We start from the raw sequence: 23,943 nt of genomic DNA on the forward strand, positions 1-23,943 counted from the left end.
ATAGATGACTTCAAGACACTGTTAATGTTCTAGCTGTTCTATTTGTCAAGTTGCAGGTAGATAGAAGTTGTTCATTTTGCTAATTTATTATTTACATGTAGATGTACTTTTTGGAATATGTTACACATTATACTTTATGATTTTTAAAAAACATTTTAAATATTTTATTTATAAAGAGAGGGGAAGGCAGGCAGGGAGAAAGGAAGGGAGAGAAACATCAATGTGAGAGAGAAACACTGATCAGTTGCCTCTTGCGTGCAATTCAGGACCATGCCTGCAACCCAGGCATGCGCCCCAACCAGGAGTATAACCAGTGACCTTTCACTTTGCAGGACAATACCCAACCAACTAAGCCACACCAGTCAGGTCTCATTTTATAATTTTTTTACATTAAAAATAAAGAATCTGATTATTGTTTTGATGTTCCGGATGCAAGCTAGGTTTCCAGGAAGAGAATAATGAGGTTTAAAATATTTATGGCAGGGATATTCCACTTGGAATAATTATAAAAATGTTTCTACTCTACGAATTAGCCCAAAGAGAGTGTCGATGGCATAAAGCAACCAGTCAGGGTGCAGATACCCTACACCTGCTCACTCTGTGAGTCCCTGCTCTGGCAGGAATGTCACACGCCGATGCTCAGCCTGAAACCACTACCACGTAGCTTACCCACATTACTACAGACAACCAGTGCATTTATGAAGATTAAAACCCTAGAGAAGATTCAATTCTCCTATTAGAGAAAGCTAATGCCTTTGGAACACAGGATACACGTTTATGAGAAAAGAAAATCAATACTTAATCATCAGTCCTCACGTTCCACTCTTGCTGAAAACCAAGTTAATTCTCTTCCAAATGGTCTGTCAACACCTTAATGCCTATGCCATACTATTTGAAAGCATGTTTTAGGTAATAATGTCAGATTGCTCTAATTAATTAAATAATGTTTGATTATTTCAAACCATGCTCCTTTTATATCCAGATATTTATTTTAATTAACTAATACCAGAAAGAGGGGGAATGGAGTCATTTTAAGTTTTAATGTCTTTTAGCCTCTGCACTCTTATCAGAAAAGTAGGAAATCGAACTTGTAATTGGGCACTATAACTCTGCTGCAACTTGTTAATCCTAAATTTTTCTTACTTTAAGGCACACATCCAATGGAGAAAAAGAATACCTGTAACCTTCCCACTGTTTTTGGGCCACATCATGTTGACTTCCTCCTGTTCAGACTGAGAGGATGGGGGATGTCAGAAGATAGGAGGGCAAGGTAGCAAAAAACGTAAGATACACCTAGAGGAAAGCCACTGAGTTTTGTTCATTTGTGAGGTGCCGATGTGGTCAAGGAGACACAGCACATCATGTTCTGGGCAGCTTTGCACTCACCTCAGACCCCCAGAAAAGAGCTTTTTCTTTTGGGTTTTTTCTAAGGGGCTTTTAACAGCCGACAGTCAGAAGATTCAGAAGACTGTTTCCTAGGAAATGCCAAAAGCAGAAGAGCCTTCTGACCTGATCACACTGCCTCATCAGACTCCCAAATATTTTGATTTTCTGGAGGCCGAAGTCATGCCTTTCAACTCGTAATTTGGCTCTTAGTCCCCCCTAATTTGAGTCATTTGAGAACTGAATGCAGATGGAAAAGCGGAAATGTTGAGGGGAGGAGGCAGTTAAAAAAATAAAGTTTTCAACATACCTTGCTCTGGGTTTTTTTTCCCCTTGCTTTATCTAATCTATTCTAACAGCCCTGCTGAAATTTGGCAACACGAGTTTCTATAAATTCACGTTGAGAAACATCTGGGCTCTTGGCAGCAGTTTTCCGAACAGAAATCAGCACCAATGGCAATGCTCTGAATTGCTATAAAGATCAGCGCGAAATGGTTGAGATAAAGGAGTAAACTTCTGATACATCACAACAAGAAGTTCCCTTTCTTACGTCTTGCCAGAGTTCATTGTTTATCGTTCTGATGTTCTTAATTATATAGCCTTTAATGGTGTAGAGCTCGGATTTAGTGTCATTTAATTTCATAAAAATATAACCAGATGCACAGTTCTTTTAATGTTCTATCAGGAACATGTGTTGAATATCTCAACAGGAATGTCGCAAAAGTTCTTGGAAAACAAAGTCACCTACTTTTCAGAATCAGATTTTTAAAACTTTCTCACAAAACCAGTCTGGTATCAGTATAACTGACTCCTTGTCCTCACAGTTGATATGGGGATAAGGAGGTCTTTTGCATGTTCATTATTAACTTCTAAAACCAGATTCATGGGCTGTTTTAAAGTTATAAGACTTTTTACAGATCATTTACTCTAGTCTTTTCATTCTAAATAAAAAGAAATGTATGTTGAATGAATAAAGAATGGAATCCCATTGTAGTAGGTCCTATAGAGGTTATAACAATACAAAGGTTAAGTCCTGCCTCATGAATTTGACATCCTTTTAGGTAAAAGAGAAATTATATAACTAATGTTAGTAAGAATACTAAGTATCTTAAAATGAATAAATGAAGTACTAAAAATTTTGAAGTAGAACAACTCATTTATGCATGGTGGTGTCTTGGATGTCATGAGGGAAATTTTCACAGAAAAGTAACATTTAATTTGGCCATTGAAAAATCAATAAAATTGTAGTGTGTTATTTTAATCTTGACAAATACCTATTGATTTCAAGCGGGTGTGAGATTGCCATATTTGTGGCTTTAATTTCATGAAATGCCTAAGTTACTGAATAAATTATTTTTTAAAATTTACTGATTATGCCATTACAGTTGTCCCATTTTCCCCCTTTCATTCCCCTCCACCCTGCACATCCCCATTCCCCCCTTTAGTTCATGTCCCTGTGTCTCAAGTTCTTTAGCTTCTATATTTGCCCTACTATTCTTGCCCCCTCATCTATTTTCTACCTACCATCTATGCTACTTAGTCTCTGTACCTTCTTCCCCCTTCTCCTCCTCCCACTCCCCTGTTGCTAACCCTCCATGTGATCTCCATTTCTATGGTTCTATTCTTGATCTAGCTGTCCTCTTAGTTTGCTTTTGTTTTAGGTGTGGTTGTTAATAACTGTGAGTTTGCTGTCCTTTCAATGTTCATATTTTTTATCTTCTTTTTCTTAGATAGTCCCTTTAACATTTAACATAAAATAAGGGCTTGGTAATGATGAACTCCTTGAATTTGATCTTGTCTGAGAGCACCTTATCTGCCCTTCCATTCTAAATGAAAGCTTTGCTGGATAGAGCAATCTTGGATGTAGGTCTTTGGATTTCATGACTTGGAATACTTCTTTCCAGCCCTTTCTTGCCTGTAAGGTCTCTTTTGAGAAATCAGCTGACAGTCTGATGAAAGCTCCTTTGTATATGACTGTCCCCTTATCTCTTGCTGCTTCTAGGATTCTCTCCTTGATTTTAATCTTGGCTAATATAATTATGATGTGCTTTGGCATGTTCCTTCTTGGGTCCAACTTCTTTTGGATTCTCTGAGCTTCCTGGATTTCCTGGAAGTCTATTGCCTTTGCCAGCTTGGGGAAATTCTCCTTTATTATTTGTTCAAATAAGTGTTCCACTCATGGTTCTTCCTCTTCCCCTTCTGGTACCCCTATAATTCAGATGTTGGAATGTTTAAAGATGTCCTGGAGGTTCCTAAGCCTCCCCTCACTCTTTTGAATTCTTGCTTCTTCATTCTTTTCTGTTTGGTCATTTTTTCCTTCCTTCTGGTCCACTCCATTGATTTGAGTCCCAGTTTCCTTTCCATCACTACTGGTTTTCTGTGCATTTCCCTTCATTTCAATGAAGGGAAAGTTTCAGTTTAGCCTTCATTTGTTCCTCTAAAATGTGACTAAAATCAACCAGTTCTGTGAACATCCTGATCACCAGTGTTTTGAACTGTGCATCTGATAGGTTGGCTATCTCTTGGTCGGTTAGATAGCTCTGGGGCTTTGAGCTGTTCTTCTTCTTGAGCCATAATGTTTTGGTCTGTTTGCACCTGTTATATATGAGGGGCAGAGCCTTAGGTATTCACCAGGGTGGGGCGACCCAAGTTACTGGGTTGTGATACTGTATGTGGGGGCGGTGTCAGAGAGGGGCAATGACATTTATTTTGCTCTCTCTTGGATTTCGGTCCCCTCTGCTGCTTTCTGAAAGCAAATTGGACCTTCTGGTGCTAGTTCCCAGGTGTGTGGGCCTGTGCACCCTCCAGAACCCTGTGGGTCTCTCGAATGAACTCTCTGTGAGCCTGGAAGCTTCTCCAGGCACCTCGACCCTGAAAGTTTTTCCAGTTGGTGCTTTTAGGCTTTAATTCCTGTCACTGAGGCCCTAGCCTGTGTGGTCTGCCTCACTGCTCGCTCCTCTGCCTGGTTTATAGGTCTGGCTGAATGGTTCATTGTTGTTGGACAGACAGAAAACTGAACTGTTGTAAAGTTCAATTTTCTGTATTTTGGTTGCGTTTTTGTTACTAAAACTTTGTTGTCTTTAAACTTGGTTGTGCGAGGAGGCACAATGTTTCCACCTATGCCTCCATTTTGGCCAGAAGTCCTGAATAAATTATTTTCATTGGTATTATTATTACTTGCCTGGAAGAATAATCAGCTATGGCTTTCTGCCTAAGATCGGCTTGGGGTGATCCTTTTAGAGACCTTTACCTGTAGGCCTCCCTTAAGAAGTAATACCTTCACTGATTTTTTAGTTAATTATCTGTCCCTCAGGATTGAAAAATGGATAAAATGTCGAAAGGAAAAGCTGTGATTCAAGGAAACTGCAGATAGTGATAGCATAAAACATATATGGAAATTGAGGGGGGAAGCGAGAAAAGCGGGTTGGTGCCACGTGCTAGGCTGAGAAAAATTACACAAACAAACAGTGGCATGACTGAAAAGATTTATATTCCGAATCAACTCTATAACTTTCTTACAAATGCATCCAGTTTAAATAATGACCTCTGTTAGCGGAGAATCTACTATCTCTTGAGAGTTTCTGTTCCAACTTTATTTAGTTCTATTTTCTCTCTATATTGAGATCAAGTCATTTTTCTTATGGCTCTCATTTATTTGTTCAAGTTCTACCTTTTATGGCCACATGGAACAGAAGTCCTTTTTCAAATGGTGATTATTCAAATATCAAAGCCAGCTATCTTTTTTTGTTGTGATCCTAAAGGTCAAAATATCTCTGTTTCTTTAACCACTTGTTGTACTGCACAGTCATCAGTATTTGCCCATCCTGGTCACTGTACTCAGAGCTCTGGGTTTCCTATGTGCCCTTTAGGTGAAACACTATACAGGATACAGTTCTGAAGACAGTGATTCACATTGAGCGCCCCCACTGCCCCTCTTATCCCCATGCTAGACATCGTAATGTACCCGATGCAGTCTAAGACCACCTTAATTCGAATTTACTTCAGTAGGCAATACAAAAGCCATCAAAGGCTTTTGGACATAGGCTTAGAGTTGGCAGTGGCAAAGGTTGGATTTAAACAAAAGAGGAAAACAAAGTGGGGGCAGATTATGAGAAAACTATGGTAATGGTCCAGGAAAAAGGCAACATGAGGTTATATTAAAAGGCAACAAAAGGTTATATTAAAGTGGTGACAGTAAAAATGGGATGGCCAGTGATACGAGGGGTTATGGGAGTAGATACTGTGAGATTTGGCATCTCATTGGGTGGGAGAGAGGGAGAAGCCACAGACATTGCAAGCCTTTTATTTTGGATTGGGAGATCGATGCTCTTGTTAATCTGATGTAAGGAGTAAGTCTCAAAGCACAGCTGGCTTCAGGAAAAAATGCTGGGTTTAGTTTTAGACATAAGAAGTTTGAGGTAGAAGCAAAGGCTAAGACTGAGGAAAATTGAGAAGCCATCTTCATCCAACCATCAAAACTGGGAGGAGGGTTATCCTCAAAGTAATGCCTTTAAAGAAAAAAGAGACGAGTGGAAGAGGGTATAGGGAGATAAACGGTGATGGGAAAAAATAATATAATTTTTTAAAAAAGAATGGAAAGGAAGGAAAGAAGGAAGGAAGGGAGGGAAGAAGGAAGGAAGGGAGGAGGGAAGAAGGAAGGAAGGAAGGAAGGAAGGAAGGAAGGAAGGAAGGAAGGAAGGAAGGAAGGGAGGGAGGAAGGGAGGAAGGAAGGGAGGGAGGAAAGAAGGAAGAGACAGAGGAAGGAAGGAAGGAAATCTTGACATATGTCTATTTTTAGGAGCTTCCAGGAGTCAGAAGAAGCAAAGAAGGGGAAATAGAGAAGCAGTGTAATACAGGGTAGAGACGTCAAGGAACAGATAAAGTTTTATCCTCAAATTCCAGGAAAGTCGAAGAGAATAAAAACTGAGGTAAAGCACAAATCACATCTGGTGATTAAGAATACATATTAGCAAAGGGAATTTTAGTGGGGCATCAGGAAAAGAAATTACATAAAATATTATAATGTGGGCAGGTTGTGAGGAAGGGGGGACCACGAAGTAATGAGTTTTAAAAATTGCCAGTCAGGTTAAGGAAATTAACAAGATCAAAAGGAAGGTATGCAATTGTTTAGCAGGGGTTGGAAGGGGTTGCTTTGTTTTGCTTAGGATGGGGAAACCTAAGCAAAGGCAGTGCAAGAATATAGTGAAGAGGAAGAGACTGAGAGGAAGGAAATAAGTATGTACTTAACTATGTGTAAGTTAATAGTTAAGTATAATTCTATCCATAGTTTTACTCAAACATAATTGTTTAGCTCTAGCATTCACATATTCCATTTAAGAGTATGTATAGTGTCCTAAAGGACAAATTTAATGGAAAAAACTCCCAAAATATGATTAAGAAATAACAGTCTCTCCTTTCCCCCACCTCGGTTTCTCTCTCTCCCCTCCTCTCTCTCTCATACACATACACACACAAACACACACACACAACCATGAGCACTTCCGAAATATTTTTTGACTCTATTTTTCCAGGCAAGTGGTTTGATGGGCCAAGTTAACTGCATAGTGACTACAAAATTATTTCACACAGGCAGGTAAATTAAGTAAATTGTGAGCATTTTCAGTGCAGAAGCCTGATTCCAGGTCTGAGAAATCAAGAGCTTCGTGTTAAAAAAAATTAGATTAGAATGGGACTCATTTTATGCCAATCTGATTTTTTATTTAAATGGTTCTTTATAAATTGAATTTCTTTTGCTCACCCTGTTGGCTGCTTTCCCCTCATTATATGAGGTAGAATTAAATAGTAAACATCTACCAGTCAAAGTTATTTTTTCTTGAAACGGCAAAGCTTCAGTTCAGAGATAGAGCGCTTATTAAGCTTGTTTTAACACTGTGGCCTTTAACATAATTGAACCTATTCAAAAGTTTTTGTGTGTGCTCAGTGAGGTGGAGCTTTTCTTTCTATTGCTGACTGCAGGAATAAGAAAAATACTGTGATATTTGACAGTGGCATAGAAACATAAGAATTTTTCAGAGAAATTCAAATGTTTCTTATTAAAAATAAATTAACAAATCGCCTGAAAAAAAGTATGTCATTCTCTTTAACAGGGGTGTCAAACTCATTTTCACCGGGGGCTACATCAGCCTTGCAGTTGCCCTCAAAGGGCCGAATGTGATTTTAGGACTGTATACATGTAACTACTCCTTAACTAAGGGCAAGAAGCTCAGTGCTGCTGCTGGGCAGAAGCAAGGTGGAGGGCAGGACTCGGCCCATGGGCCTTGTGTTTGTCACCCGTGCTCTACAATGAACCATCTCTATCTGAGATCTCCAAGGTCCCTGTCGGACACAGGCACACACACTTTGTCAGCAGTATTGAACAGTTGCTTACAGTCCCTGGAATACACTGAGGGGTTCACACTTCTGGTCTTTGGACAGTTTCTGGCTCTTTGCCTACAATGCTTTCTAGTTGCTATTTGCCTGACAAACTCCTACTGTTATTTAAGACTGAGCTCAAGCAATTCCATGTCTGGAAAACCTTTGTTGAGTCACTCAGGCAAAATGAGGTCTAATCACATCTCATATATTCCTTCCCTGTCACTGTCTGCTTGTTGTATGCCTAATATCTGGCATGGTGCCTAACACACACACAGGAGCTCCATCGTGTTTGTCAGTTGAATGAATGAAGCACTGATGAACCTATCTGGACAAAGAGAAATGGAAAAGGGAGCCTGAGGTCTAGAGTGACATTTGTTAAGAAAAGAGTAGTCCCCTAAGTGTGTAATTTAAAGGATATCATGTGGGGTAGGCTGAATAACTGCCCCCAGTGATATCTAGGTGCTAATCCCTGAAACCAGTATATATGACAAGAGATACTTTGCACATGTGATTAAATTAGAGATGGGGTGATTATCCTGGATTGTCTGGGTAGTTCTAGGGACAGAAGGGTCCTTATTAGATGAGGCTAGCGGGAGAACTGACAGGTAAGGAAGAAGGCAGTGTAATGACAAAAGTGGTAGAAAAGACAATGTGATGAGGGGCCAATGAGCCAAGGACTGATGGCAGCCTCCAAAAGCTGGAAAAAGCAAGGAAACAGATTCGACTGCAGCAGCCTCTAGAGGGAATACAGTCTTGAAGACACCTTGATTTCAGCCTAGTGAGATGCAATAAACCCAGTGGACACTTTCTGTAGACTCTCTAGAAGTATAAGAGAATAAACCTATGGTAGTTTATGTCATCAAGTTTGTGGTAATTTGTTACAGCAGCAATAAGAAACCAAAACAGCCCTGGCTGGTGTAGCTCAGTGGATTGAGTGCGGGCCTGGGAATGAAGCAACCATGGTTCGATTCCCAGTCAGGGCACATGCCTCGGTTGCAGGCCAGTTCCCAGCAGGGGACACACAAGAGGCAACCATACATTGATATTTCTCTCCTTCTCTCCTTCCCTTCCCCTCTAAAGATAAATAAATAAAATCTTAAAAAAAAAAAAAGAAACCAAAACACCATTTTAAAGCGCCATTATAGCTAATTCTGACAGTCTCGACTGGAAAGGAATCAGAATTCGCTTGGGCGCCAAAAGACCTGTTCAAATTTTGGCTCTGCTGAACTTCCAGTCAAGATGATGGCATAGGTAAACACAGCTCACCTTCTTGCACAACCACATCAAAATTACAACTAAATTATAGAACAACTATTACCCAGAACTGGCAGAAATTGAGTTCAGTGGAAGCCTGACATCAGTGGAATTAAAGAAAACACATCCATTTAGACTGGCAGGAGGGGTGCAGATTCAGAATGGGCTGGTCCCACAATCACATGTAGAGAATAAAAATTAGGGAGGGTTATCTTGGGAGCAGGGACTCCCAGCAGCACACCAGCCCCCCCAGCCTAGGGTTCCAGTGCCAGGAGGGTAAGTCCCCATATTTCTGGCTGCAAAACCAGCAGGGTATAAGCCCATAGAAGAAACTTCTGGAGTCCCAAGCAGTTCCTCTTAGAGAACCCACCCACACATGGCCTTACTCAGACATAATCTCTCTGAGCTCCATCACCAGGGTAGCAGCTTGAAAGACACCAGTGGAATACAGGGAGGAACTGAAGTATCTGGCATTAAGGTGAGAACTGGGAGATAGTTTTCTCCTAGACAGAAAGGCAGGCAGAGCTCAGAGCCAGCAGGCAGGCGTCACATCTCAGACGCTATCAACCTGGCTAACACTATTTGCCCTGCCCTGGAGATCCCGCGAGGCTCCATCTCACCCAATTCATAGCTTTTAACAGTGGATTTTCCTTATGAATGGCTGGTCTTGGCTTCATAACTTCCTAAATCCTCTGAAACAAGCAATAGCTGGCCTCCGTGAGCCCCTAGCCTCCATAACTATTGCTAAGTGTCCCCAGCACTGCACTAGCAGCAGCCAGCCTATATTCACAACTTGCTTCATTTGGGAATCCTCAAGCCCATCACGAGCAGCAGCCGTCTCAGATTGCCTGATAGCTCGGATAGGGTAGTCCCGGGCAAAACACAGGTTGGGGCTGACCTTGGCCAACATCACCTGGGAAACCCCAGAGCCTGTACACCCAGTGGACAGCTTCAGACCACATCAGAACGTCACTACCCTGCCCACGCACAGCTGATCCTCCACAGAGGGCAGTGGTTGGTGGTCAGAGGTCACAGCCATCCTTGCAGCTGAATGGCCTGGGTAAATCCCTCCCATTCACCTACCAATAGCAACAAAGGCTCAAACAAAAGGAGGATGTAGTCAGCCTACATAAAGGGCAAAACCTGAGTAACCAGCTTGAGTGATAGGGGAGGCTATGCCACTGGACCCTATAGGACACCTACTATATTAGATCATGATACCAAGACAGGGAGTCATGGCAGCTCTACCAAATACATAGAAACAAATGCAGGGAGGCTGCCAAAATTAGGAGACAAACAAACAAGACCCACATGGGAGGACAGATCAGAACTCCAGAAAAAGAACTAAACAAAATGGAGATAAGCAATCTATCAGATGCAGAGTTCAAAATACTGTTTAGAAGGATGCTCAAAGAATTTAGTGAGGACCTCAACAGCATAAAAAAGATATAGTCAGAAATGAAGGACACACTAACTGAAATAAAGAATAATTTACAGGATAACAACAGTAGAGTGGATGAAACCAAGAATCAAATCAAAGATTTGAAACATAAGGAAGGAAAAAACAAGTAATCAGAACGACAAGAAGAAAAAAGAATCCAAAAATTGAGGAGAGCATAAGCAGCTTCTGCGACAACTTCAATAGGGCCAACATTCACATTATAGGGGTGCCAGAATGAGAAGGGAAAGAGCAAGAAACTGGAAATCTATTTGAAAAAATTATAAAAAAAACTTCTTAATTTGATGGAGGAAATAGACATGCAAGTCCAGGAAGCAAAGAGAGTTCCAAACAAGATGGATGCAAAGAGGCCCACTCCAAGACACATCATAATTAAAATGCCAAAGGTTAAAGATAAAGAGAATCTTAAAAGAAGTAAAAGAAAAGAAGTTAGCTACACAGGAATTCCCATAAGACTGTCAGATGATTTCTCAAAACAAATTTTGCAGGTTAGAAGCGACTGGCAAGAAATATTCAAAGTCATAAAAAGCAGTGGCCTATAGCCAAGGTTGTTCTACCCAGCAAAGCTATAATTTAGAATGGAAGGGCAAATAAAGAGCGTCCCAAAACAAGAAAAAACTAAAGGAGTTCATCATCACCAAACCATTATTATGTGAAATGTTAAAGGGACTTATTTAAGAAAAAGAAGATCAAAACTATGAACAATAAAACGGCAATACATATCTATCAACAGTTGAATCTAAAAAACAAACTAAGCAAACAAGAGGGACAGAGACAGAATAATGGATACAAAGAGCATTTTGATGGTTGCCAGACGTGAGGATGTGTCGGGGAATGAGTGAAGAGGTGAGGGGAGTAAGAAGTACAAATGGGTAGTTACAGAACAGGCATGGGGATGCAAAGTACAGTATAGGAAGTGCAGTAGCCAAAGAACTTACATGCATGACCCGTAGACATGAACAATGGTGAGGGGATTGCCGGAGGAAATGGCGTGGACTAAATGGAGGGGGGTGGGCAAAGGGGAAAAAGTGGGACAACTGTAATAGCATAATCACTAAAATACAATGAAAAATTCTTCAAAAATCTTGGCTCTGCCCATTTTCAGGACATTTTTGTCTGAATTACTGGACTTGAATTTCCCGACGTTAAAATGATACCCTCCCAATCTATTTCATGGAGTTGTTATAAGCATCACATTATATAATACACATAATATGAGCATTATGTAAACTGTACTAAAAATGTAAACTATTATTATTTCTACCTACTCTTTTGGACTCAGAAAAGGCAGGCTTCTGGTAAAATGAAAATGATCATTTTCACTTGATCATTAAAATTGCAGTTCAGTGCTTCAAATAGTGTCTGCACATAATACTTTGTACCCAGTTATTGAGGGAATACATGAATAAAGGAAATTGGCTTATTAGAAAACAATATTACTTATCAATAGAATCTTGTTGAGAATAGGTCCCAGAGAAGTAGTGGCAAAAGACAAAGTATTTGGAAACGTTTAGGGCATAATGTACCGCCTGTGACGGGGAGGGAGAGCGACAGAAGGGGCTGATGTGAGGGAGATGCGCTGAGTGAGAGGCTGGGTGAGGGCAGGTTCCCAGAGGAAGCCGACATCTGAAGAGTGACGGAAAGAGAAAGAAACTGAGAAGGAGTAGGAGAGCAACCAGAGGGACAGGAGGAAAACCAGAAAAAGAATATTGTGACAAAGGAAGAGAATGTTTCAAAAAAGCAGCACATGATTGTCAATGTCAAGTGCTACCGCATGGTTGAAATAAAAAGACAAGGTCTAGAGAAAGTGTCCATTGGGCTTAGCGAGGTAAGTCAGTTAGTGCCCAGGGGTGGCAGGAGTGCTGACGGGCAGGGGTGGAGGCGGTGGCAACTACCTCCCTGTTTTCTCCCTGGCATCTACTGTTGAACTCCTTCAGTATTGTCCTCATTCTCCTCTTGTCTCATCAGCTGCCTTCTCTGGCTCCATTTCTGACTTGTCTTGCTCTTCTCCCCTCCAGCACTGGTGTGTCCTACAGCTTAGTCCTTGGTTTTACCTGCTCTGTGCAGATGCATTCACCTAATAAGCTCACTTCACCTGAAATCCTCGATTATCAGTGACACCTTTAATGCTGACCTCCAGCGCAACTAAGTGCTCCTGAGTGCTTTCCCAGAAATCCTTTGGAGGAGTCAACCATGAACTGTGGACAAGATTAGGGTTTAACTTACTTACCATGATCCTAACATGTACAGTAAACTTGGAGCCCATTCTCTTTTGGGTGCTTTCCTTGTAGAATCAACCCCAAAAGAGAACACGGCACCAGAGGTTAACAGCAAAATAGCAAACTGAGTGTTGTAAGCAGAGTCTCGCACCTTGGAAGTCAAGATCAGATTTCAAAGTGTGCTTGATAAATAGGAAAAGTGGCTATATTAGTTTGTTAGGGCTGCTATAACTTAGTTCCACAGAGTGGGTGACTCAAATGACATAAATTTCTTTTCTCACAGTTCCGGAGTCTAAAAGTCTGAGTTCAAGGTGTTGGCAGGGTTGGTTTCTTCTGAGGCCTCTCAGCCAGACTAGTAAATAGCCACCTTCTCCCTGTCTTCTTCACATGGTTTTTCTGAGTCTCTGCATTCTAATCTCTTCTTCTTATAAGGACACTGGTCATATTGGATTAGGGCCCTCTCTAGTGGCCTCATTTTGCTTTCACTGGCTCTTTACAGGCTCTATCTCCCTAAATATTCTGAGGTACTGTGGGCTAAGATGTCAACATATACATCTTTTGGGGGGAGGGGAGGAGTGGGACACAATTCATAATAGTGGCCAAAGACAGAATGAAGCCCAATTAAAAAAGAGAAACTTAGGTGCTAGAATAAACTCCTTGCTCACCAGATGAGAACGGGCTGGGTATGTGCAAGTCGGGCAGAAAAAGTTCCTGAGGTCACTGTGAATAGCGTGCTGACCACAAGTGAGCGTGGACTTGGTAGAGCCCGAAAGCACCATTTCTGGATCTACAGATCATCCTTTCTGGACCTGTGGAACCTGTGAGGTGAACTCAGCAATTCTGCCGTGCAGTGGTCAGGAATACTCTAGGTTTTCCTTCTGAACTGCACAGCAAAGAGAGATGTGAAGATACGGGATGAGATTCAGAGGAGAACCATATAAAACTACATATTTTTAAACATCAGAAACTAAAGATACTGAGATTTCTCAGTCCTGAAACAAGGAGGCTGAGGAAGGACTTATTAATGCTCTTTAACTTTAAAAAGGTCACTTGGAAAATGGTGGCAGCTCTTCTCCAACCCATAAATTAGAGAGTGAAAGGAACAAAATTTAGATTTGTCATAAATTATTTCTTAATGCCAGTAATTTAGTTATAAGAAAATTTTTTTAACAATATAAGTAGGTAAAAACTGGATTAGTTTACTGAATTTGAAAATGAAGTAAATTGTCTTTTATTTCAGGTTAGTTTAGTATGATTCTGCCTAAAGCTATGACCATATGAAATATAATCATTCGTTTGTTTACCATGATTTACCACATTCATTTAGGTGTCTACCATGTGTCTGGCACTATTCTCTACCTAGCAATGAATCAGTAAAGCTCCTGTCCTTATAAAGTTACTTTCAGTAGGTAAAACAGACTATACACACACACCCACACACACAGATTGTGCTAAGATCTATGAAGAAAATAAATAAGGCTGGATAAAAGAATAGAGAGTGGTATGACTGACACTATTTTAAACCGTGTAATCAAGGAGGACTAATAAAAATATTTAAGGAAAGACTTAGATAAATCAATAATAGTCAGTATCCCTTAAGCACTTACTACATGCCAGGCACTGTGCTAGTCTGTGTATTATTTAATCCTTACAGTAATTTGTTTTACAGAAGAGGAAACTAAAGCTCAAAGAGGTTAAATAACTTCCCCAGTAATTTACATGGCTCACAAGACTCACACATACTAGCTGTCTTGCTTTCTGCAGCTGCCATTAACATTAATTTTAACTTTGATATTAAAGTTGAGCCCCTGCTGAGTACAGGGGTTTTCTTCATTTCTTTTTAATGGGTAGTACATCGGTAGTAGATGAATTTTACAGAACTCCTGTGTTCCTGTACAATCTCTAATGCCATCTGCCTCCTGGTTCCAAGGCCCCACGAACACCAGACACTTTCCTGACATTGGCCAAGCCCAGAAGACGGGTGTGTTGGTAGGAAAAAAGAGCTGAGACCTCATGGGCCGGTGGGGGGCTGGCCTTTACTAGCTCTCAGTTTGTCTTTTGTAATCAGATTATAAACTGGCTGAGAGACCAAGACTCCTCCCCCTGCCACATACACACACACACCCGTTCTGTATCTGTTTTCTCTCCAAGAAGTTGTTTAGGAGACTATTCATATCTCCAGACAGTTCTTCAGGGCAGACTGGCTGATGGTAGTCAGGCTGAGATCCAGGAAAGAATGATCTAAGGTTGCAGGTGTTCATTCTGCCATTTTTCCAAAGCAGATTTGCAGCCCTCAGCAGGCAAGGCAGCACTGAGAGCATCCTGGAGCCTTCCCCAACACGTCTGCCTTTCCTCGCCCTGCTGCTCCCCCAGGGACACACTAGTTCAGGCAAAATGGACGGTCGAGCCACCCTGAGCATACTAATGCAAGAGAGTTCTCACCAACGCTGATTAGAGGTACATTTGCTAATTTCTCCTGTTTCGAAACGCTCATAGTAAGATTTTTGTCCTACATTTAAATTCTGGCTCTAATCAAATAATTCAGAGCAGAAGTGTCTGACCCTTTTCAGAGAAACCTTTGAGTACTGCAGCTCCAAAAACTCCAGCTTTTTTTAATTTGAGAGATGTGAAATATACACATAGATGACTTTATGTATTTTATGATTTAGACTGTCCTTCAACTCTGTTGGAAATCCGTGCACTGTGCTGAGAAGGGGAAAAACAGCTGAGCTCCTGCCACGGTTTACTTCCAGTTGTGAGTGAGTTGTCCCTCCAGAAAAAACTGTATATTCCTGTAAGTGACTGTGTTTTAATGCAATAGCAAATCCAATGGCAAATCTCCATACAGTGTTTTATAAGAGTCTTTCACAAAACAAAACAGAAAGAAAAAAGAAAACACTGGCCTTTAAAAAATATTAATAGGAACTTCAACGTCCTCTCAGTTTATTAAATTAACTCCACTTAATTCTATATTCTCAATTCTAATTTTTAGGGTAGCAAAATAAATCTTATGGGTCTTTTTCATTTCTCTGAAAGACAAGAAATGTGGTCAAATGTATCTTTTCAATGTAAATACTTCTTTTTCTTCAACAAGATAGGAGTAAATTTACTAAAGCTTTTCTGCCACAGCAAACAAAACTCTGCTGCTGCTACTACGTGTCTTCCACCGTCTGCTCCAGGTAGTTTGTCACAGAGTAAGAAATTCAGACATTTCTCTTGTGTCTTTTTCTGAAGTGACTCCCTCCTCTCTGAACATGAAGTACTAAACTCAGTACTACAGCTTCAGGCACCAGGTCACCTTGGTTGGCTCCTAAAAGCTTGCATGGATCGTACCCAACTCTAAAGCCGCTACCCTTTGGCCTCCATGTTTTCATTTGTTCTAATGATGATCAACACTTAGTGAAATCTTTACACGTGTCAAATGTTTTATGTGTACTATGTCATTAAATCCTGCAATACTATGTAATAGACAAATCACCCCAACTTTACAGAAGGAAAGAAACCAAAGCATCGATGGCTTAAGGAACTTGTTCAAGATAGTCGGGTAAGTGGTAGGAAGAGACTCAAACCCAGGCGAGCTGACATCAGAGCTTCCAACCACGGTCCTGGGCTACCTCCCTGTCTGTTGTCTTTGTCCCTTTTTATTACCAGTGACTCTGTAAGAGCCCATTTCCTCTGGTTTGTTCACTGGAGTGTTCTCAGCCTAGATCAGTCTTTGACATATAGTTAACACACGATAAATGTTTCTTGAATGAATATATCTCTTTGTGCATTTTTTCATTCACTTATTTATTTTTTCATTAAACAAATGTTGACTGGGCTTTGTGCAGTAGCAGTATCTTAGCCAATGACGTTTATCCAAGGAGTGATTATTGCTGATTGAAACAAATATCGACCGAGCCCATAAGACCAGGCCTCATTCTACACACTCAAGATCCAATAACGAACAAAGTTCCTTCCCTCTGGAAGATCACACACTTTGGAAGATTACATTCCTGAAGGATGAGACACGAACATCTGATGTCACGTAATGAATTGTTGTGAAGAAAACAGAGCAGGGTAAAGGGCCAGAAAACAGAGCCAGAGAATGGTGTAGGAGTGCCGTTGTAGGTTGGGCAGTTGTAAAAGGCTTGTCCAAAACAGAGACGCTTGGGCAGACACCTGCAGGAAGGATTCCCACAACATAAGTCGTTTCGTTATCTAGCAGGAGAGTGTGAAAATGTAATAAAAGCAGGTGCAAAGGCCATGAGGTAAAAGCATGTTGGGGACGTTCCAGAAACAACAAGGGGCTGCATAGATGGTTTGTTTATAGCAAACAAGAAGAACTGTGGACTAGAGAGGATAGTAGGTTGGATCAAAGCGGTAACAATGGGGCTGATAAATAATTACATATTAAATATCTTTTAAAGGTGGAATGATTTGCTGATGGGGTGGACATGGAATATGAAAAAAAGTGAGGAAGAGCCTGGTAGTCTTTGGCATTTGAATGCAGGCATTATTGAGTTGGGGAAGACTGTGGGAAAAGTAGGCTTAGGATTAGAGGAAAATCAAGTTTGGGCTCTTGAACATGTGCTTGAACACTTTCAGGGTACACCCAGCAGGTAACTGTACAGTTTGACCAAGCATAAAACAAAAAACAGTGGTGAGGCCAGTGAACTGGAGAGTTCATACATGGTCCACAGGCACTGACAGAAAACAAAAGTTGTGCTGGCCCATGTTGCCCTTGACCCTGAGCTTGTGACCCCTGCACAATGATATCAGAATCATTGGCTTTCATCCACATCATTCTTAGTTAATATTCACATGGACCATCTGCTGAACTGCGCACGTAGCTGAATTTTGTAAGGCAGAAACTGCACACCCTGCCTGATGAATACACTCATTAACATAGCACTCATACAATAAACATTTGTGAAGCCCGTACTCCGCGCCAGTCGCAGTTCTAGAAGAGGCACGACAGCAAATGTATGGTGCCAAACAGCATTTCAGGTCACATCCAATACCTCACATCTTCAGAGATGACCCATGACAACCCCAAGTATGAAAACAAACAAAACAGAACACAAAGACACCAAAAGGATTGGGAATAACTTAAGTAGAGGTTTGAAGTTTGATGTCCATGCACTAAAGTTTATATGTTTAATTCATAAGATATTCTTTCAGGACCCTCCCTCTCTCATTCTACATGTAATTTTTACAAATCTGAACACCTGTTTTTGTAGAACAGATAAATCAGAAATAAGTTGGCAGAAGAGGAGAAGGAAAGAGCACTAACAAAGAAGGATTAGATGTAATAAGAAACATCAGAACACTGCTAGGGAAAAAGACACACACACACACATACACACACACACACACACAACCCCCACAATATAATTTGCTTTTTTAATGTGGAAGTCTGGGAAGACTTCATGTTTCCTGTATTAAGAAGAAGTCTGTCAGAGCTTAATAAACCCGAAGGCTTCACTATTTCATTCCATTTATTTATTTTTTTTAAGCCTTCACTATTTTAAAGCACAGTACAGTCAGAGTCATCCAGTCGAGTCTCCACTGAACTCATAAACTCTGCTTTAAAAGTTCAGGAAATGTGCAATCCATTTCAGAGGTTCCCCTGGAAATGATGGATGTATACATTTCAAAGGGTTTGTTTCAGGTATTCCAAGCTAAATACCTTTTTCCCCAATAATACTGGGCATCTACTAGGTTTTTGTACTCTGGCTGGTGTGCCACATACACAGTCAACAGACACTAAAAAATGCACCCTTGGGCAATTTACAGCACCTGCCTCGGCCCTCTCACATCCTTCCCTCTTCCTATTCCAGGGTCCCTCAGCTTCTGCCCCAACTGCTGTGGCCCGCCCTCTGCTGCCTGCGCTCCAATGTTGGAATGCATGACAGAGGTCAGCTCCCCTGAGTCTGGCCCTTGGTGTTCGCTGGGATGTGGCTGCACATGCGCACAGCGGGTACCACAGCGGTGGTATCCGTGCTCCTTGCACATTGGGCTTGTGCAAGCCCAAGGCAGCTTCAGCTCAACCTTCATCTGTACTTGGATTGGACCCTCTGGAGCTCCCCATGAGTTTTCTTATGTTCAACATGCACTGAAAACACATTTCACATTTAAAAGCATACGATCATCACACCATCAACAGGGATTTAATTTGAATTGTTTCTGAGTAAGTGACTTTTCTTTTCAACAATAGTTAACTCATAGCATCATAAATCTTAAGCTTAAAAGTACTCTTAAGTTTGCCAGCAGTATTAACCTGAATACAGTCTTACCCTGTCTACAGAGCTTCCCAAATCTCCCAATTTTCACTGGTCTCCCCTATTTTCAGAAACATTCATTTATAAAACACGAAACTAAAACGAGGTACTCAGTCCATAGCTGTGACATAGACTAACACTAAAGAGTTAATATAAAGATTAAGCCAATGACCTTGTTTAAAATAGAAAAAAAAAAAAAAAAAAAAGCTAGCCAGCCACAGCCAGGCAGCCTGACAGTGTGAAGCTAAGTAAATAGCCTTAACCATTCACCAAGTTTTACAAGTTTCTAATAATGTTAATGTTTGTCCAAGGTAAAGGAGGATCCAACTACCATCTGCATTTTCCATGTGTGTTTTCTTTAGTTTAAAACCGATTACACTGAACCATGTGACCTGGATTTCAAAACACATCCCGACCATAGACTCAATTTTGTGTTTAAAGGCAAATGAAACGGCAAGCATCCCAGCGTCCACTCATTGCCCTTGTAACCCAACTTTCTATTATTTTCAGTTGACACGAGGAAAAGCTGAACCCTGAAGACCAGAAGTCAATATTAGCATTACAGCAGCTACAGCAGATCCGAGAGTACTGGACACGCACATGAACACGCAGGTCAAACACGCACACCCACCGGAGCAGGGTGTTAACGGGCATACCTCTGTAGCTAGATCCCTCTCATTCCCACTTACTCTTCAGTTCTTCCCTAGCCTCCCAAGGACAATGTTGGCATGGTGAGTTCTGTTTCAACCTCATGACATGCTTTTACAGCAATCCTACTGAACTTCCTCAACCGTTTTCAAAACTACCCGGCCCTAAGTTTTCAACGTGTGTTTTCCAGCCTCCTGAACCCTAACACCTTTCCAACACAACTCAGTAATATTAAGTACTAAATGATCTGACTCAAGTCATAATAAAGAGCAAAATGAGCTCTGGAAGCCAGAAGAGGGGTGTTCTGGTCTGAGTGTCACCGTTCACATCCTTGCCACGGAAAACACCTGTTTGGGTACCTATAATGACAGGAAAGTCACTGAACAATTTTTGTACACCGGACCCCATGCCCCCACAGTCTGGGGTGTCATCTCTGAAAGGTTCGAAGGGGAGCCATCTCCTCTAGCTGGGCCCCCAGCTCAGGTCCTTTCAGGTCCTGCTTGATCACATACTCCTGCTCTTTTCAGATTCCCCTGCTTACTCCTCACCTTCCTGTCCACATCTGAGCAGTGAACTTTCTTTACCCAGAAAGTGTTCCGTCTGCTGGTTGCCAGAGTCCTGCCCGGGCCTTGATCTCAGTACCAACCTGAGAGCCCAAAGCCAGCCTGAAAGCCTGGGGCGCTACCTCTGCCGCCCTCTAGTGGTGGCCTTCAGCAGCATGGTCCGTGGGAGCCCCTGTTCTCTCAAGTCACAGTCCAAGAATCTGTGAATATAAAACTAAGAATTCAGTCCTCTTCAGAAAACTGGTCATTTATCCTGTTTCTGTAAATACTTCCTCCTTTACCGAATGTAAAAAAGTACACTTTCCCTTTTTAGTGTGCTTTTTCATCTGTCTGAAAGTGTGTGAGAAATATATTTGGGTGCCTTTAAACTGCCTAAGAAAAACAATGTGCCCCAAAACAACTACTCAGCCTTTCAAAGTTCTAAACAAGCACTATCAAATCCTTTTTCAAATGATTGAATAAAGGAGGCTTTGGGGATGCTGTCTCCAGATCTAAGTGCACCTGGTGCACTTATACAGGTGTATAAACTTTGTTGAAATTAATAGATCTGGAAAAAAAACAGTATCTGCATTTTTGTATATATTATACTTAAAGATTTTTTAAGTAAACAGGTCATGATTTAACAACACTGCCATATGAACGATACTTTCCCTTATGTAAACAATAGGTATAACCCTTCATTTCCACAGGTTTAGGAACTGTTATGAAGTCTGTTCTGTGAACATGGGGTAAGAATAGTTTGATTAAGATACTCAGTGATTCTCTAGGCTGAATTTTTCCTAACAGCACTAACTGAAGCATAACATGCTTGTCCTTTCCCACGGAAAAGGCGCTGCACATATTTAAAAGACAAAATACAATGAGAATTGGAAACCTTGCTATGTAAATTTTTAGCATGTGTTACATTCTATGTTTTTTCCCAGGACAAAGTTCTGTGCAACTGATAGGACTTTCAGCAGAATAGTCAAAAATGATCCCTCCCATCCTATCTGAAACCTCAAAAACATTCTCAAACATCAGTTGAGAACAAGTCAAACAATGATTTTTCTCAGTTAAAGATACTTGTTTTATGATTCTTTTGAAGGAGACCTTTAAATTCAGTCATTTAAGAATATGTCTGATGCACTCTTGCACTGTATTATTTATAAAATAGTAGTAAGTCAGTAAGTCTAGTAAAGAATATTCTACAATAAAAAAGGATCTATTCCACAGAACCCAATCCTGTGCCCAGGAAACACCCCATGCTACCTTTTCCCCATTCTCCAAGCTGATACTACAAAGGGAATTTTACATGCTAACAAGAGGTTCAGATCAAATCTGTTTGGCAGTGAAATCCATCTCTTTCAAGGGCCAGATTCTTTCCCTGTAACTACTGCTTATAACTGACAATAGTTCATTGTTCCGCTTCTCACTGAATGATGATGCTGTGTCTGTGAGAGGCATCCTTGGAGGGAGGGAGGTTTGTTCTTTTATTTTTTTCTTCAGTGAAACAGCTTTGAAAAACTCTAAGTGCAGATATTGTTGTTAAAAGGAACAGTTCCAACTCTCATGATGACTTCTCTCCCAAAGTACTGTGTGCAATCATTAATCAGCCCTTCCCATGGGTAATTTTATGTCACAAGAGAAAGGTTAACATGCCCTGAGTGTCCTTGAGGAGCTGTGGGGAAAAAATAACCCTAGAGAAAAGGGCTGGAGAGGATCACAGTTTCTAAACTTATTTAATGAAAATATTTTTTGGAAAAGAGACCCTCCCACATCACACACAGTTTCTTCAATTGAATTTTCCAGATTCCTTCTGAAATTGTGGATTGCTCTCATCTGGAATCACCAAAGGACACATCCATAAATTACCTAATTGCGTGTATGTTTATTGCAGAATGCATATGGTAATAACTATATTTTATTGTATATATGCATGAGCAATAACTAAATTAACTTGGAAAATATCTTGCTTGCAGCCAATCTTTATCTTTAAAAGGCAGAGGGTGTTACAAAAGGCCAAATTTAAATACAATGATTGAATTGCATATATTACTTTTAAACTAGTTCAGATAGCTAGTTTTGACTAAAGCCTATTTTGTGTTTTCATAACTCACCAATTTAAAATTTATATCTATGGCTTAGAATCTACAACTAATATGAATTCTGTTTTTGTTTAAGCACTCAGGCTTTATGCTCTAGAACAGGAGTCTGGGCACCTGGTTCTCCTCTGTCCCACACTAAGCGCACGGCCTTCAGCATGAGTATGACCTGGCCAAGCCACAGTTTCCTCATCTACAAAAACTGAAGCTCCTTCCAATCACTAAAACTGTACAATTCTGAAAACCTGAAAAAGCATACCTCTTTCTCTAACCCCAAAATGTTTACATATTAATCCATGGAACCTCAGAATGTCATCTGATATTTCAAGAACAAAGTTGCAGACATGATCAAGTTAAAATTCTCTAATAGTTTACTCTCTATTGTATTTTTCCATTACCATCTATCCCCCTTACTCTATCTTCTACCTCCACCTTCCCCTTCTCCCTGTGATCACTGCACTGCTGTCGCGTCCTTGAGTTCTTTTTCTTTTTTGCTTGATCCCTCCAAGTCTTCCAACCCCCCCCAGAGCTGTCAGCTTGCTTCCATCTATGAGTCTGTCTTTATTTCGCTTGTTGATTCAGTTTGTTCATTACATTCCATATATGAGTAAAATCAAAGTATTTGTCTTTCTCTGACTGGCTTGTTTCAATTAGCATAATAGTTTCTAGGTCCATCCATGCTGTTGCAAAAGGTAAAATTTTTCTTCTTTTTTATGGCTGAGTAGTATTCCATTGTGTAAATGTACCATAGCTATTTTATCCACTCATTTACTGATGGACACTTGGGCTGCTTCCAAATTTTGGCTAATATAAATAATGTTGCAATGAACATAAGGGGTGTATATATTCTTTCGAATTAGTGTTTTGGGTTTCTTGGGATAAATTCCCAGATGGAAGAGGCAAAAACATACAATGGGCTAAAGATCGTTTATTCAATAAATGGTGTTGGGGAAATTGGACGGATGTGCAGAAAAATGAAATGACCACTTTTTTACACATACATAAGAACAAATTCAAAATCTATTAAAGACTTAAATGTTACACTTGAAACCATAAAAATCCTAGAAGAAAACATAAGCAATAAAGTCTTACACATTGCTTATAGTAATATTTTTTCTATAAGGAAAACAAAAGAAAAAATAATCAAATGGAACTATATCAAACTAAAAAGGTTTTGCATAGCAAAGGAAGTTATCAACAAAATGAAAAGACAACCCACTGAATTGGAGAACATATTTACCAATACAACTGATAAAGGGTTAATACCCAAATTTAAAAAGAACTTATAAAAATCAACACCAAAAAAGGACAATAAAATTTAAAAAATGGGTGAAGGACCTGAATAGACACTTTTCCAAAGAGGACATACAGATGGCCAATACACATATGAAAAGATGCTCAACATCACTAATCATCAGAAAAATGCAAAGTAATGCCACAATGAGGTATCACCTCACACCTGTCAGAATGCCTATTATCAATAAATCAACAAACAAGTGCTGCTGAGGGTATGGAGAAAGAGGGACCCTTTTGCACTCTTGGTGGGAATGCAGACTGTTGCAGCCACTGTGGAAAGCAGTATGGAATTTCCTCAAAAGTTAAAAATGGAATTCAAGTTAAAATTCTTAAAAGTGTGGAGATTATCCTGGATTACATAATGGGTCAGCGATAACAGCAAAGGTCCCTTAAAGAGGGATA

The sequence above is a fragment of the Artibeus jamaicensis genome, unplaced genomic scaffold (genome assembly GCF_021234435.1).
Source record: "Artibeus jamaicensis isolate MK-2021 breed Jamaican fruit bat unplaced genomic scaffold, CSHL_Jam_final contig_233, whole genome shotgun sequence".
NCBI lineage: Eukaryota > Metazoa > Chordata > Mammalia > Chiroptera > Phyllostomidae > Artibeus > Artibeus jamaicensis.